The following is a 15,249-nucleotide window of genomic DNA, read 5'->3' on the forward strand; positions in this document are numbered from 1 at the left end:
ACTCTGTCTTTTCTCAGAAATCTCTATCTAGGACTTTCTTTTTTTCAATTGAATTTTTATTTTATTTTGGGGTATAGTTGATTTACAATGTTGTGTTAGTTTCAGGTGCACAGCTAAGTGATTCAATTATACATATACATATATCCATTCTTTTTTAGATTCTTTTCCCATGTAGGTTTTTACAGAATATTGAGTAGAGTTCCCTGTGCTATACAGTATGTCCCTGTTGATTATTTTATATATAGTAGTGTATATATGTTAATCTCAAACTCCTAATTTATCCCTCTACTCCAAGTTTCCCCTTTGGTAAACATACATTTGTTTTCAAAGTCTGTGAGTCTGTTTCTGTTTTGTAAATAAGTTCATTTGTATCATTTTTTTAGATTCCACATGTAAGTGATATCATATGATATTTGTATCTAGGACTTTCAATACTTGACCTCACTATTGCTCAAATTCTTCCTCAAAGAATTAATGTGTGTGACAGCTTATACTGCCACCCAAGTACCTGAGGGTTTGAGTTTGACTTTATGCTAGTGGAAATTTTTTTCCAAATTGCAAAGGTGTATGTAGTCAAAGGAGGATGGAATCAGAAAAATATGAATTTGAACCACAGAGTTTTCACTCACTACTTGTATAACCTCTAGGATAAGTCACCTTGTTGGTGAAACATGGCTTTTCTACCTATAAAATAGTGCACTACAAGTTACTTAGTATATACTGTGATGTACTGCTCAGACCTCCTCAGAACGAAAGCAATCATTCCCCAGTTGCTGGAAGCATTGATGACTGACAGCTCTCAGCTGAGTCCCACTTCTGGAGCTGCCCTCAGCCAGTCCCTTCCCTGAGAGCCACTCACAAGTAACTACTGGTCAGTTGGTCAATGAAAGGATATAGAAGTCCAGTCCCTCTGCCTCAGTGTAGAGCAGCCCTCAGGAGCATCCCAGGTCAAGAGTTCCTCATGGAGCCAGATGAGGTTTTTGCTGTAACTGCATTCAGAGTTCAACTCCTTTGTCTGCTCAGTCCTACATCCTTTGCTTGCCACAGGTGTTGATTTCACAAGTACTCCCCAATAAACTTCCTGCACACACATCTCCATCTCAGTCTATGTTGGGAAGAACTGACGACCTAAGATACAGCATATATTTTTTGAATGTTAAAACAACATAGGGTATATAAAGCACAGTATTTGATATAGCATGGGCACTCAAGAGTTGCTACTTCCCTCCCCTTCCTATCATTCTTTTCTCTCACTGATTCCTAATGATACTTGACCTAGTGGACCTAGTCCTTCTAACAGGAGGCAATGTCCCTCCTCCCACCTGATCAAAACTCCTTTTCACATACAAAGAGTTAAAAACATTCTTGGAAAGTCTTTCATCCTCTTGATGGGAGCCACCAAAAGTTTTAAGTTGGCAGTGACCAGGTCATATTTCTGTTTAGAAAGCTTACTTTGGCCATAGTGTGGGAGAAATTTAGGTAAAACTAGAGCCTGGGAAATGATTAGCAGAAACAATGGTCTCCACTAAGAAGTGGCAATGAGGTGGGAGAGAAGGAGGTCTGTTGGAGACATTTTATAGTTGGGTTTGGTAGCGTTTGGTGACTGTTAAGATATGGGGTCTAAAGGAGAAGGACCTCTAAAATGATATTTAGATTTATGGTGTAGTTTCCAGGCATATAGCAATGTCATTCTCTAAGATAGGAAGTATAAGAGATGGAGATATCTTTGGATTAAAATTGGGAGCAAGGGCATAAGATTACTTTGTTGGCTTGGGATATGTACAGTTGAAGTAGTTTGGGTTCATCCAGATGGAGATTTCCAGGGAGTACTTGAATATATAGAGCTGAATTTCAGAGGAGAGGTATAAGCTGGAGAAAAACGGCAACAACAAAACCAAAAAAACCTTAGAAGCCACCTTTCAAAGTTCCTCATCTCACCCTCAGAAAGCTGAGGTTTAGAGGTTACCACCTCTGAGTGATTTGCCAGAAGCCACCTGGACAGTTTTTGTAAAGCCATGACCAGAAATCAGGTCTCTTGGGTCAGTGTACCCATTCCCTAACTGAGTTTCATTTTGCTCTATTTATATTTCTGTTTCCCCAATCTAATAATGCCTACTATACAGTAAGTGTTAAAAGTGTTTGTGGAATGAACATACTAATTGCAACCATTCTTTGAGGTAGGGCTGGCCTCTCCTTTCCACATCATCACTGAAATTACACCTCAGTGGCATCTTGGAAATCATCAGACCCAGAGAAGTCCTATTTAGCCACCAAATTAGCATTTCCCCAGGTACCTCCTGACCCCTCTTCACTTCCTCTGAGAGCCAAATCTCTGTTGTGCAGGTCACACCCATGGGCAGGGTTTCTGTGGAGTCCACAGACCTGAATGGGAAAATTGATAAAAGCAAGAATAGAAAGAAGATATTATTTGGGGGCACAGAGATCATGTAAACAATTCCTTTTTATTCTGCATTTGGAAAAACTTAGGCTAAGACCTTGTTCTGGATGATTTATTCAGGTTATCTTATTTAATCCTGGTGAAAAGATCATCCACTTTTTTTACCTGAGGAAACTGAGACTAGAAAGTTTACTTTTCCTGAAGTTCTAAAACTGGTGGATTTGGAACTCAAACCCAATACTGTATGGCTCCAAAGGTTATGCTCTTTCCCTTATACCATGCAGCCTTCCAGAGGCTTCCATCGTGTGTGGTTCCATGTCTTAAGTATAAGCATGGATACCAAACATGTCCATTCCAGTGCTTTCTCTAGGTACCAATAGGCCCTTTAATTTTGCCATCTTAGCAGATCCTGCAGAATTCAGTGCTCTGGGGTCTGGGAGAATCCGGGAGACCCTTATGAACATAAAATAGGTAATGGGTCAAGACCAAGGGAGTGCCTAGTGGGCATCAGCAAATCCCAAAGGAAGGAGAGAACATTTTTGACTTCTAACATCAACTCTGCTGGTAACTTGTTACGTGGCCTTGGGCATATCACTTCCCTCTCTTGGTCTTCTAAGATAGAAGAAAATATGGGGAAATGCAAATTTTCTGGGCTTCCCTGCTGATGATTTCCAAGTCTTCTGTGTAATAATCATCTCCATCACACAGGGTATGGAAAGAGGAGATGTATGGGGAAAGAGAGAAACTCATCCTTAAGAAGTGGTTTGGGGGCTTTGGAGAAGCAACAATTAGTTTGAATCTTAACAAATGAGTAGGAGTTTGTTAGGCAAACAAGGAGTGGGAGGGGAGATTCCAGGAAATACAAAAGATTGAGCAAAGGTGCTGAGTGAGTTTGGGGAAATGCAAGTAGTTCAGGAAGGTTACAGCACTTGCTGCAAGGGAGGAGCCAGGTTAGAAATTACACAAGAGACATCCACAGAAGCCAAGTCATGCAGATATTAATTAGTAACCTTGAGGCCCTCTAAACAGTTTATCCTTGAAGATTGTAAGCATGGAGATGTCACAGTCAAACTTATGTTCTAAAAGACCCTTCTGCTCTGATTTCTGCCCTCTACCAGAGAATAGCACAGCAAAGAAAGGAGCTGCTCCTGTTGCCTGGGAACTGGAATGGAAACATATTTGTGGGACAGACCTTCCAGAGCCACAGACAACCTGTAGCCCCTACTTATCTGTTATTCATGACAGCCCTCTTCTCTTCTTGATTGATTTGACAGAAAAATGGTAAGAAGAACACTTTTATCCACACCTCATAGAACTGCAGAATTAATTAATTACCTCTATTGTTTTTGACAAACACCCCCAGGGGAAAGAATTTCACACTGTGTGATTTTATAGCCAGGTTTAATAAAGACAACCTTGCAGGTGGGGTCTTTCAAGGAGCCACCAGACAGATCAAATAATGACAGTTCTCTGGGAATGAGGTTTTGAAAGAGTTCCAATCCCTTTCTACCCCTCCAGTGGCTTCCAGGCTGTTAATTTTCACCATGATTGTGGGCTTTGGGTTTTAAAGGCAAGAGAGAGGCTAGAGAGAGTGGAGTGGGAAGAGGGCAGGTTAAAATGCCACAAAGCTCACTGTTCTTACTGGGATTCAGCCATTTTTCTTGAATAAACATTCCTTGAATTGTTGTAAGCCTTTGGTTAATTTCTAGAATTCTGAAAAAGTTGATTCTGATAATTCCCCCCCCCCCCAGTTTTCTCATTGCTTTTACAGATGAGAGAGTTTTTGGAGATCCATACTCTGCCATTTTTGCTAACATCTACTATTCGGGGGTGTGTGGAATTCTCTTTCTATTAAGGGAATTCTCATCTACTAGGTTGATTTTTTAAATTGTCATAAAATTTTTACATCTTTTCTTTGTTTATTCAAGTGATTGTATGCTTTTTCCCCTTTAATGAGCCATTGTGATTAACTGCATAAATAGATTGTTCAAAGTGAAACCATCTTTGCATTCCTGGGATAAACCTATAGTATATCTTATTGGGTTAAGGAATTCCATTTGTTATTATTTTATTTAGAATTTCTATCTACAAGTGACATCGGCCTATAATACAGAGAAGTAAAAGAAGAGTAACTATCATTTGGACAATTGAACTCAGAAAAGTCAGTAACCATGACGTGACTTCTGTGTACAAGAATTGGCTGTAACTTTTAGTTGGTTCCTCTTGGGAGGTAGGTAAATCCGTTTAGGCTACACATGGCGAATCAGTTAGGGTTAGGATTAGATGAGTTGAAGAAGGCTGAAAAAGAGTGCTTTAAGCAAGATACATGTTTATTATTCCCTCAACTAAACTAAAAGAAGACAAGAGGTAGGCAGTTTATTTTAGTATGGTGATTCTTTGGATATCTCTAGAATATCTGGGATAGCTCTAGGATATGGTGGCTCTACTATCCTTATGTTGTAACCCTTGTTCTCATGGTCCAAAATGGCTACTGAAGCTCCATCCATCCATTTTTGTCCCAGGCAGCAGGATGAAGGAAGAAATGAAAAATACCTTCCCATTCATTCTCAGAAATCCCACACAATTTCTGCTTATATAGCAATGGCTAAAACTTAGCTATGTGTAAAGGAGTTGGAAAATGCACCCTTTGGATGAACGGAACACATTCAACTAAACATCAGTGTTTGTTAGTTTGAGAAAAAAAGGAAGATAAATATTTATTTAATAAGCAATTAGGAGTCTCTGCCACCCAGAGAATGGTTTGATCATGGAAGAGAGGACATATTTGTAATCGGATATATGGGAAGAAGGTGAAGGTGTATGTGCTTGCATGAACATTTGCTTGGCAGTCAAGGAGAATGGGGAGGACATCTACCAACATTACGTGCTCATCTTATTTTCTCTGAGACAGTGTCACAATAGAATTTATCCCTCACATTTATTACAAGTTAAATGTAAGTTTCTTGGTCTAGATGCTAATTTTACAGGTATGTTTACTTTGTAGAAATTTACCAAGCACTTTTCAGAACATATGTAATATTCCAATAAAGAAAGATAATGAGAAATAGTGACTGGGAGAAAATACTGACTTTTAAAGTTTTGTTTCAAATCCTTCCCTAATTTTATCCATTTGAGCCACAACACTTTGAACCTATTTTCTCTCCCCTTTGTATAGAAATATACTATTATTTAGCATATAAATATATTTATATTATTTTATCATATATAAATACATAATAAAATTTATATAAGTATATATATTTATCAGGATCATTTCTGAGGCCCACAGGTCTACCTATAAAACCTTGGTATTGCATTACATTAATTATCCCATATCTAGAAAAAAATTTATAAAATAAAACCAAATTAATATTCAGAATTTTTCAATGAAATATTTCAAATTTCACAATTTTCTAACTTGCCAACTCACCCTGCAGAAAGTTCACATAGAAACACTTCTATCAATACCTGTAACATCCTTGAAATTTCCCATACATCAGCGAGAGCAACCTATCAAAGCACAAATCTGGCTGTGCAACTTTTTGCTCAAAGCCAAGAAATGGCTTGCCAATGTTTTTAGGAGAAAATTCCCAAGACCCTGCATGATAGGGTCCCTGTTACCCCATCAGTCTTGTCTCCTGCTACACTTTCTCTAGCTTTGCCAGACACACTGGTCTTCTCTCAATCTGAATCTCAGGAGTGGCAAGCTTCTCCTGAATTATGGTTTCCTGAATTCAGTTTTGTATCTTTGGTGCTGATGCAAGGCAGGAGGAGGTAGCAACTGGAACAGTGTCTCTATAGGTGCTGGTCTATGGATCTGTCCGATGGTACCAATAACTAACTCCGACTCTACTTGGAAATTCATAAGAGGATGGGGCTGATTCTCCTCCGGCCTCACCTCTCCAGAGCCCTCAAGAGATTGGAGGGGGATCACTGTCTCTTCAGAGTACCTTCTGCCTTTCCAGTTTTTCTCCTAAAAAGAACACCCCAGCCTACTATGGATGTATATAAATTTCTTTACTGATTTGTCCACAGGATCTCAAAAGCCCAGGGAACTTTAGCAAAAACAGCGGTCATAGGAATTTACATATAAAGCAGAATGTCACAAGTCTGCAAACGAAGCTGATTCACCTTGGTGGGGAACCCTAAAATTTTGCCCATTAAATCTTGCCACCTAGATGCCAGTGTTTAGCTTTTCTTTTGATTCTTCAATTTACTCCAAAACCCTTCAGTGAGATTCTCTCCCACCTTTTTTGTTTGGGTATCTTGCGTATAACCAGCTGATACATGAGGCACAGTTTCTGCCCTTTCAATCCTTTCTCATCTTTTGCAAATACAAATGCCCTGGCTTTGCCCTGACATTGCTTGAAATTCTCATTTGCTCAATCAAAGTTGATTTTGAAGTGGAGAAAGGTAAATTCTAGTCTAAAGGGTGAGGGAGAAAATGGGTCCACTCCATTCTGATTGAGTCGCCTTGTCAGTGAAATTTTGCAGCTGATTTTCTCACTAGTATTCCTAAGAAATAAGCAGACAACAGTCACATTAAGAAAATGAGATTTTTTTTGAGGGGGGTGCTGTGTGGCATATGGGATCTTAGTTCCCCACCAGGGATCGTACCTGCACCCCGTGCACTGGAAGTGTGAGTCCCTACCTCTGGACCGCCAGGGAAGTCCCAGGAAAATAAGACTTTTCTTATTGATCTGACCCTGACTTTTGTGAAATTAAAGTCCCAGAATTATTGTGCTAAGGAACAATTGATTCTTTGAGAACTGGTTTATTTTTCAAGAGCCACCGCCCAAGATGGCTCTCTATTTTCCACCTAGAAATGAGGCAATAGTTTATTTTAGATACTTTTAAATTCAGACCTCTCCAGCAACCAGGTTGGTTTTTTTTCTTCCAGAGCATCTCTGCTTCATGCTCCTTTCCTCTTTCTTAAAGTCTCCTCCACACACTCGTCCCTGACCTATCTAATGTCTGCTCATTTTTCAGCTTCTGATTCCAAGGGGAAGTTCGCTCTGAAGCCTCAAAACCAGATCCAGTCTTCCTGGTTTGCATATGCTCAGCTCTCACAAGCTCATCTGTCTAGCAGTTGTCATATCTGACACCTGTCGCATTGTCATAATTGAAATTAAATTACCAATTTTCCTTTGTGCTGTCTTCCAGAGTAGAATATAACCTGCATGAAGGCAAGAACTGTGTCTGTCTTTCTACATGCTATATCTAGAATGGTGTTTGAGCCGTAGCAGCTGCTCTATAAATACATATAACCACTTTTTTAAATAGTCTGAACTTGGTTGTTTGGACACTAACATCAAAGAATGAGCTTTTCCCCCCATTTACATCAGGACTATGTCAAACTGCCTTCTGTCACTTAAGGATGTTTTGGGAAAATCCCTCAGTTTCATTTTTATCACTTCTAGTAACTTAAAAGTACAATTCAATGTAAAACTCCCCTTTAACCTCTTCCTGTCACTCCAGCTCAGGCTTGCCTCATGGTCCAAAAAGTCTATAATAGGGAGGGGGGTATGGTTTAAACTTCCCCGCACCCCTCCTATTTTACCTCGCCCATTTCCAGCTTCTCAAGTGGTTTTAGGTCAGGGAGGAAAGGGCCAAACTCTTTCTTAGTTACTTGGCTTCTGTTGGTTATCTCTGTTTCTCTGGATAATACTAATCCACTGTAGATGCCTTCTCTGACAGATATCTGAATATTGGCTCTTTGGTGGAGCATGGGTTTGAGTGTCTTGGCAGTGGTGGGGGTGAGGAGTTCTCCACTGAAGAGTGCTGATGTGGAAGATGTTCTCTGGCTTTGCCTCTTCCTGCCCTCCCCCGACTCAACTCCCACTGATTATGTACCATACTACCTCCTGCTTCTGAGACCTACCTTCCTGGTGGCCAAGGTGGCAAGACAACTGAAACCTGGTACTGTCTGTAGAGTCCACTGTGGAAACTCATACATGTCAAGCAGTGAGTGTACAGGCTGCTTCCTCATCTAGCTCCAATGTCGTGTTTCTACCTCAGGGAAGATCAATGGACCTACTGCCCAACTAGAGAGTAAGATGTTCATCTACACTTCCTTTGCACATCTTAAATCTCTCATGTAGTATTTTCAGGGCCCCCTTCATCTGGCATTGTGGAAAGGGGACCACACTCCTGACGAGGGGAGGAGAAAGTCACAGGTCTCTCCAAACTCCAACAGTCTTGATCCTAATGATTTTCTCCTCTTTCCCTAGTCTTCTGCTTATATAGAAGGGGGATGAAGAGTGCTGGGGTGATTGCTGGGGTAGCAAAGTCAATTCAGTCACCCCTGACTAAACCTAGACATTGTGCTATCCCAGCTCTATTTAGAACGTGAGGTCTCTTTCTTGTAGCTCTAAATGATAGGCATATGGAAAAGTCCTGCCAGGAACTCCATTACAAATATCTGTTGAGCCAGCCTCCACGGAGGGCAGAGGGGCAGGGGATTGAGCTGCTACCGATGGAAAAGGATTTAATCAGTAGTGCCTAATGGAAGCTCCATAAAAACCCTAAATAAAGGGGTTCCAAGAACTTCTGGGTTGGGGAACCCGTCCACAGTTTGGGAGAGTGGCGGACCCTAAACTCCACGGAGACAGAAGCTCCTGGACTCAGGACCCTCCCGGACCTCGCCCTCCACCTATTTCTCTGGCTGTTCATCCCTTTATCATAAATGGAAAGACCTTCAAGATGGCGGAAGAGTAAGACATGGAGATCACCTCCCTCCGCACAAATATATCAGAAATACATCTGCATGTGGAACAACTCCTACAGAACACCTACTGAAAGCTGGCAGAAGACCTCAGACATCCCAAAAGGCAAGAAACTCCCCCACGTACCTGGGTAGGGCAAAAGAAAAAAGAAAAAACAAGGACAAAAGAATAGGGACGGGACCTGCACCTCTGGGAGGGAGCTGTGAAGGAGGAAAGGTTTCCACACACTAGGAAGCCCCTTCACTGGCGGAGACGGGGTGGTGGTGGGGGGAAGCTTCGGAGCCGCTGAGGAGAGTGCAGCAACAGGGGTGCGCAGGACAAAGCGGAGAGATTCCCACAGAGGATCGGTGCCGACCGGCACGCACCAGCCCGAGAGGCTTGTCCGCTCACCCGCCGGGACGGGCAGGGGCTGGGAGCTGAGGCTCGGGCTTCGGAGGTTGGATCCCAGGGAGAGGACTGGGGTTAGCTGCATGAACACAGCCTGAAGGGGGCTAGTGTGCCACGGCTAGCTGGGAGGGAGTCCGGGAAAAGGTCTGGACCTGCCGAAGAGGCAAGAGACCGTTGTTTCGGGGTGCGCAAGCGGAGGGTATTCATTGTTTCGGGGTGCACCGCCTAAACAAGTTCCAGAGATGGGTGCGAGCCATGGCTATCAGCGCAGACACCAGACACGGGCATAAAACGCTTAAGGCTGCTGCTGCCGCCACCAAGAAGCCTGTGTGCAAGCAGAGGTCACTATCCACACCTCCCCTCCTGGGACCCTGTGCAGCCCACCATTGCCAGGGTCCCATGATCCGGGGACAACTTCCCCGAGAGAACACATGGCGGGCCTCAGGCTGTTGCAACATCACGCTGGCCTCTGCCGCCGCAGGCTCGCCCCGCATTCCATACCCCTCCCTCCCCCCAGCCTGAGTGAGCCAGAGCCCCCTAAACAGCTGCTACTTTAACCCCGTCCTGTCTGGGCGGGAACAGATGTCCTCAGGCGACCTACACTCAGAGGCGGGGCCAAACCTAAAGCTGAACCCAGGAGCTGTACAAACAAAGAAGAGAAAGGGAAATTACTCCCAGCAGCCTCAGGAGCAATGGATTAAATCTCCACAATCAACTTGATGTACCTTGAATCTGTGGAATACCTGAATAGACAACGGATCACCCCAAAATTGAGGCAGTGACTTTGGAAGCAATGATATATATTTTTTCCTTTTTCTCTTTTTGTGACTGTGTATGTGTATGCTTCTTTGTGTGATTTTGTCTGTATAGTTTTCCTTTTACCATTTGTCCTAGGGTTCTGTCTGTCCGTTTTTTTGTTCTTGTTTGTGTTTGTTTTTTTTTTAGGATAGTTTTTAGTACTTGTTATCATTGGTGGATTTGTTTTTTTGGTTTGGTTCCTCTCCTCTTTCTTTCCTTTTTTAATTTTTATTACTATTTAATTTTTTTATATTTTTAATAATTATTTTTTATTTTAATAACTTTTTTATTTTATTTATTTCTTTTTTTTCCCCCTCCCTTTTCTTCTGCACCATGTGGCTGACAAGGTCTTGGTGCTCTGGGTGGGTGTCAGTCCTGTGCCTTTGAGGTGGGAGAGCTGAGTTCAGAACTTTGATCACACCACTGGCTCCACATAATATCAAACGGTGAAAGCTCTCCCAGAGATCTCCATCTCTGTACTAAGACCCAGTTCCATTCAACGACCAGCAAGTTACAGTGCTGGACACCCCATGTCAAACAGCTAGCAAAACAGGAACACTACCCCACCCATTAGTGAAGAGGCTGCCTAAAATCATAAGGTCACAAGCACCCCAAAACACACCACTGGATGTGGTCGTGCCCACCAGAAAGACAAGATCCAGCCTTATCCACCAGAACACAGGCACTAGTCCCCTCCACCAGGAAGCCTACACAACCCACTGAACCAACCTTACCCACTGGGGACAGACACCAAAAACAATGGGAACTACAAACCTGCAGCCTATGAAAAGGGGACCCCAAACATAATAGGTTAAGCAAAATGAGAAGGCAGAGAAACACACAGCAGAAGAAAGAACAAGGTAAAAACCCACCACACCAAATAAATGAAGAGGAAATAGGCAGTCTACCTGAAAAAGAATTCAGAGTAATGATAGTAAAGATGATCCAAAATCTTGGAAATAGAATGAAGAAAATACAAGAAACGTTTAACAAGGACCTAGGAGAACTAAAGAGCAAACAAACAATGGTAAACAACACAATAACTGAAATTAAAAATTCTCTAGAAGGAATAAATAGCAGAATAATTGAGGCAAAAGAATGGACAAGTGACCTGGAAGATAAAATAGTGGAAATAACCACTGCAGAGCAGAATAAAGAAAAAAACAATGAAAAGAAATGAGGACAGTCTCAGAGACTTCTGGGACCAAATTAAACGCACCTACATTTGAATTATAGGGGTCCCAGAAGAAGAAGAGAAAAAGAAAGGGATTGAGAAAATATTTGAAGATATTATAGCTGAAAACTTCCCTAATATGGGAAAGGAAATAGTTAATCAAGTCCAGGAAGCACACAGAGTCCCATACAGGATAAATCCGAGGAGAAACACGCCAAGACACAAAAATAAATATAATAAATAAATAAAATAAAAACTATTACAAGAGACAAAGAAGGACACTACATAATGATCAAGGGATCTATCCAAGAAGAAGATATAACAATTGTAAATATTTATGCAACCAACATAGGAGCACCTCAATACATAAGACAAATGCTAACAGCCATAAAAGGGGAAATCGACAGTACCACAATCATAGTAGGGCACATTAACACCCCATTTTCACCAATGGACAGATCATCCAAAATGAAAATAAATAAAGAAACACAAGCTTTAAATGATACATTAAACAAGATGGACTTAATTGATATTTATAGGAGATTCCATCCAAAAACAACAGAATACACTTTCTTCTCAAATGCTCATGGAACATTCTCCAGTATAGATCATATCTCTTGGGTCACAAATCAAGTCTTGGTAAATTTAAGAAAATTAAAATCATATCAAATATCTTTTCCAACCACAATGCTATGAGACTAGATATCAATTACAGGAAAAAATCTGTTAAAAATACAAACACATGGAGGCTAAACAATAGACTACTTAATAACCAAGAGATCACTGAAGAAATTAAAAAATACCTAGAAACAAATGACAATGAAAACACAATGACCTAAAACTATGGGATGCAACAAAAGTAGTTCTAAGAGGGAAGATTATAGCAGTACAATCCTACCTTAAGAAACAAGAAACATCTCAAATAAACAACCTAACATTACACCTAAAGCAATTAGAGAAAGAAGTACAAAAAAAACCCCAAAGTTAGCAGAAGGAAAAAAATCATAAAGATCAGATCAGAAATAAATGAAAAAGAAATGAATGAAACAATAGCAAAGATCAATAAAACTGAAAGCTGGTTCTTTGAGAAGATATACAAAACTGATAAACCATTGGCCAGACTCTCATCAAGAAAAAAAGGGAAAAGATTCAAATCAATAGAATTAGAAATGAAAAAGGAGAAGTAACAACTGACACTGCAGAAATACAAAGGATCATGAGAGAGTATCACAAGCAACTTTAAGCCAATAAAATGGACACCCTGGAAGAAATGGACAAATTCTTAGAAAAGCACAACCTTCTGAGACTGAACCAGGAAGTAATAGAAAATATAAACAGACCAATCACAAGCATTGAAATTGAGACTGTGATTTAAAATCTTGCAACAGGGTTTCCCTGGTGGTGCAGTGGTTGAGAGTCCGCCTGCCAATGCAGGGCATATGAGTTGGTGCCCCAGTCCGGGAAGATCCCACATGCCGCGGGCGGCTGGACCCGTGAGCCATGGCCGCTGAGCCTGCGCGTTCGGAGCCTGCATGTCTGGAGCCTGTGCTCCACAACGGGAGAAGCCACAACAGTGAGAGGCCCACATACTGCAAATAAATAAATAAATAAATAAAAATCTTGCAACAACCAGAATCCCAGGACCAGATGGCTTCACAGGCGAATTCTATCAAACATTTAGAGAAGAGCTAACACCTATCCTTCTCAAATTCTTCCAAAATATAACAGAGGGAGGAATCTCCCAAACTCATTCTATGAGGCCACCATCACCCTGATACCAAAACCAGACAAAGATGTCACAAAGAAAGAAAACTACAGGCCAATATCACTGATGAACATAGATGCAAAAATCCTCAACAAAATACTAGCAAACAGAATCCAACAGCACATTAAAAGAATCATACACCATGATCACATGGGGTTTATCCCAGGAATATAAGGATCCTTCAATATAGGCAAATCAATCAATGTGATAAACCATATTAACTAATTGAAGGAGAAAAACCATAGGATCATCTCGATAGATGCAGAAAAAGCTTTCGACAAAATTCAACACCCACTTATGATAAAAACCCTCCAGAATGCAGGCATAGAGGGAATTTACCTCAACATAATAAAGGCCATGTATGACAAACCCACAACCAACATCGTTCTCAATAGTGAAAAACTGAAACCATTTCCACTAAGATCAGGAACAAGACAAGGTTGCCCACTCTCACCAGCATTATTCAACATAGTTTTGGAAGTCCTAGCCACTGCATTCAGAGAAGAAAAAGAAATAAAAGTAATCCAAATCGGAAAAGAAGAAGTAAAGCTGTCACTGTTTGCAGATGACATGATACTATACATAGAGAATCCTAAAGATGCAACCAGAAAACTACTAGATCTCATCAATGAATTTGGTAAAGTAGAAGGAAACAAAATTAATGCACAGAAATTTTTTGCATACCTATACACTAATGATAAAAAATCTGAAAGAGAAATTACGGAAACACTCCCATTTACCACTGCATCCAAAAGAATACAAAACCTAGGAATAAAGTGACCTAGGGAGACAAAAGACCTGTAGGCAGAAAACTATAAGACACTGATGAAAGAAATTAAAGATGATACAAACAGATGGGGAGATATACCATGTTCTTGGATTGGAAGAATCAACATTGTGAAAATGACTCTACTATGCAATGCAATCTACAGATTCAATACAATCCCTATCAAACTACCCATGGCATTTTTCACAGACCTAGGACAAAAAATTTCACAATTTGTATGGAAACACAAAAGACCCCGAGTAGCCAAAGCAATCTTGAGAAAGAAAAATGGAGCTGGAGGAATCAGACTCCCAGACTTCAGACTATACTACAAAGCTACAGTAATCAAGACAGTATGGTCCTGGCAGAAAAACAGAATTGTAGATCAATGGAACAGGATAGAAAGCACAGAGATAAACCCACGCACATATGGTCACCTTATTTTTGATAAAGGAGGCAAGAATATACAATGGAGAAAAGACAACCTCTTCAATAAGTGGTGCTGGGAAAACTGGACAGCTTCATGTAAAAGAATGAAATTAGAACACTCACTAACACCATACACTAAAATAAACTGAAAATTGATTAAAGACCTAAATGTAAGGCCAGACACTATCAAACTCTTAGAGGAAAATATAAGCAGAACACTCTATGGCATACACAGCAAGATCCTTTTTGACCCACCTGCTAGAGAAATGGAAATAAAAACAAAAATAAACAAATGCGACCTAATGAAACTTAAAAGCTTTTGCACTGCAAAGGAAACCATAAACAAGAAGAAAAGACAACCTCAGAATGGGAGAAAATATTTGCAAATGAAGCAATTGACAAAGGATTAATCTCCAAAATTTACAAGCAGCTCATGCAGCTCAATGTCAAAAGCACAAACAACCCAATCCAAAAATGGGCAGAAGACCTAAATAGACATTTCTCCAAAGAAGATATACAGATTGCCAACAAACAAATGAAATTATGCTCAACATCACTAATCATTGGAGAAATGCAAATCAAAACCACAATGAGGTATCACCTCACACCAGTCAAAATGGCCGTCATCAAGAAATCTACAGGGCTTCCCTGGTGGCACAGTGGTTGAGAGTCTGCCTGCCAATGTAGGGGATATGGGTTCGTGCCCCGGTCTGGGAAGATCCCACATGCCGCGGAGCTGCTGGGCCCGTGAGCCATGGCCGCTGAGCCTGCGTGTCCAGAGCCTGTGCTCCACAACAGGAGAGGCCA

Source organism: Kogia breviceps, chromosome 1 (genome assembly GCF_026419965.1).
Source record: "Kogia breviceps isolate mKogBre1 chromosome 1, mKogBre1 haplotype 1, whole genome shotgun sequence".
NCBI classification, from domain to species: domain Eukaryota; kingdom Metazoa; phylum Chordata; class Mammalia; order Artiodactyla; family Physeteridae; genus Kogia; species Kogia breviceps.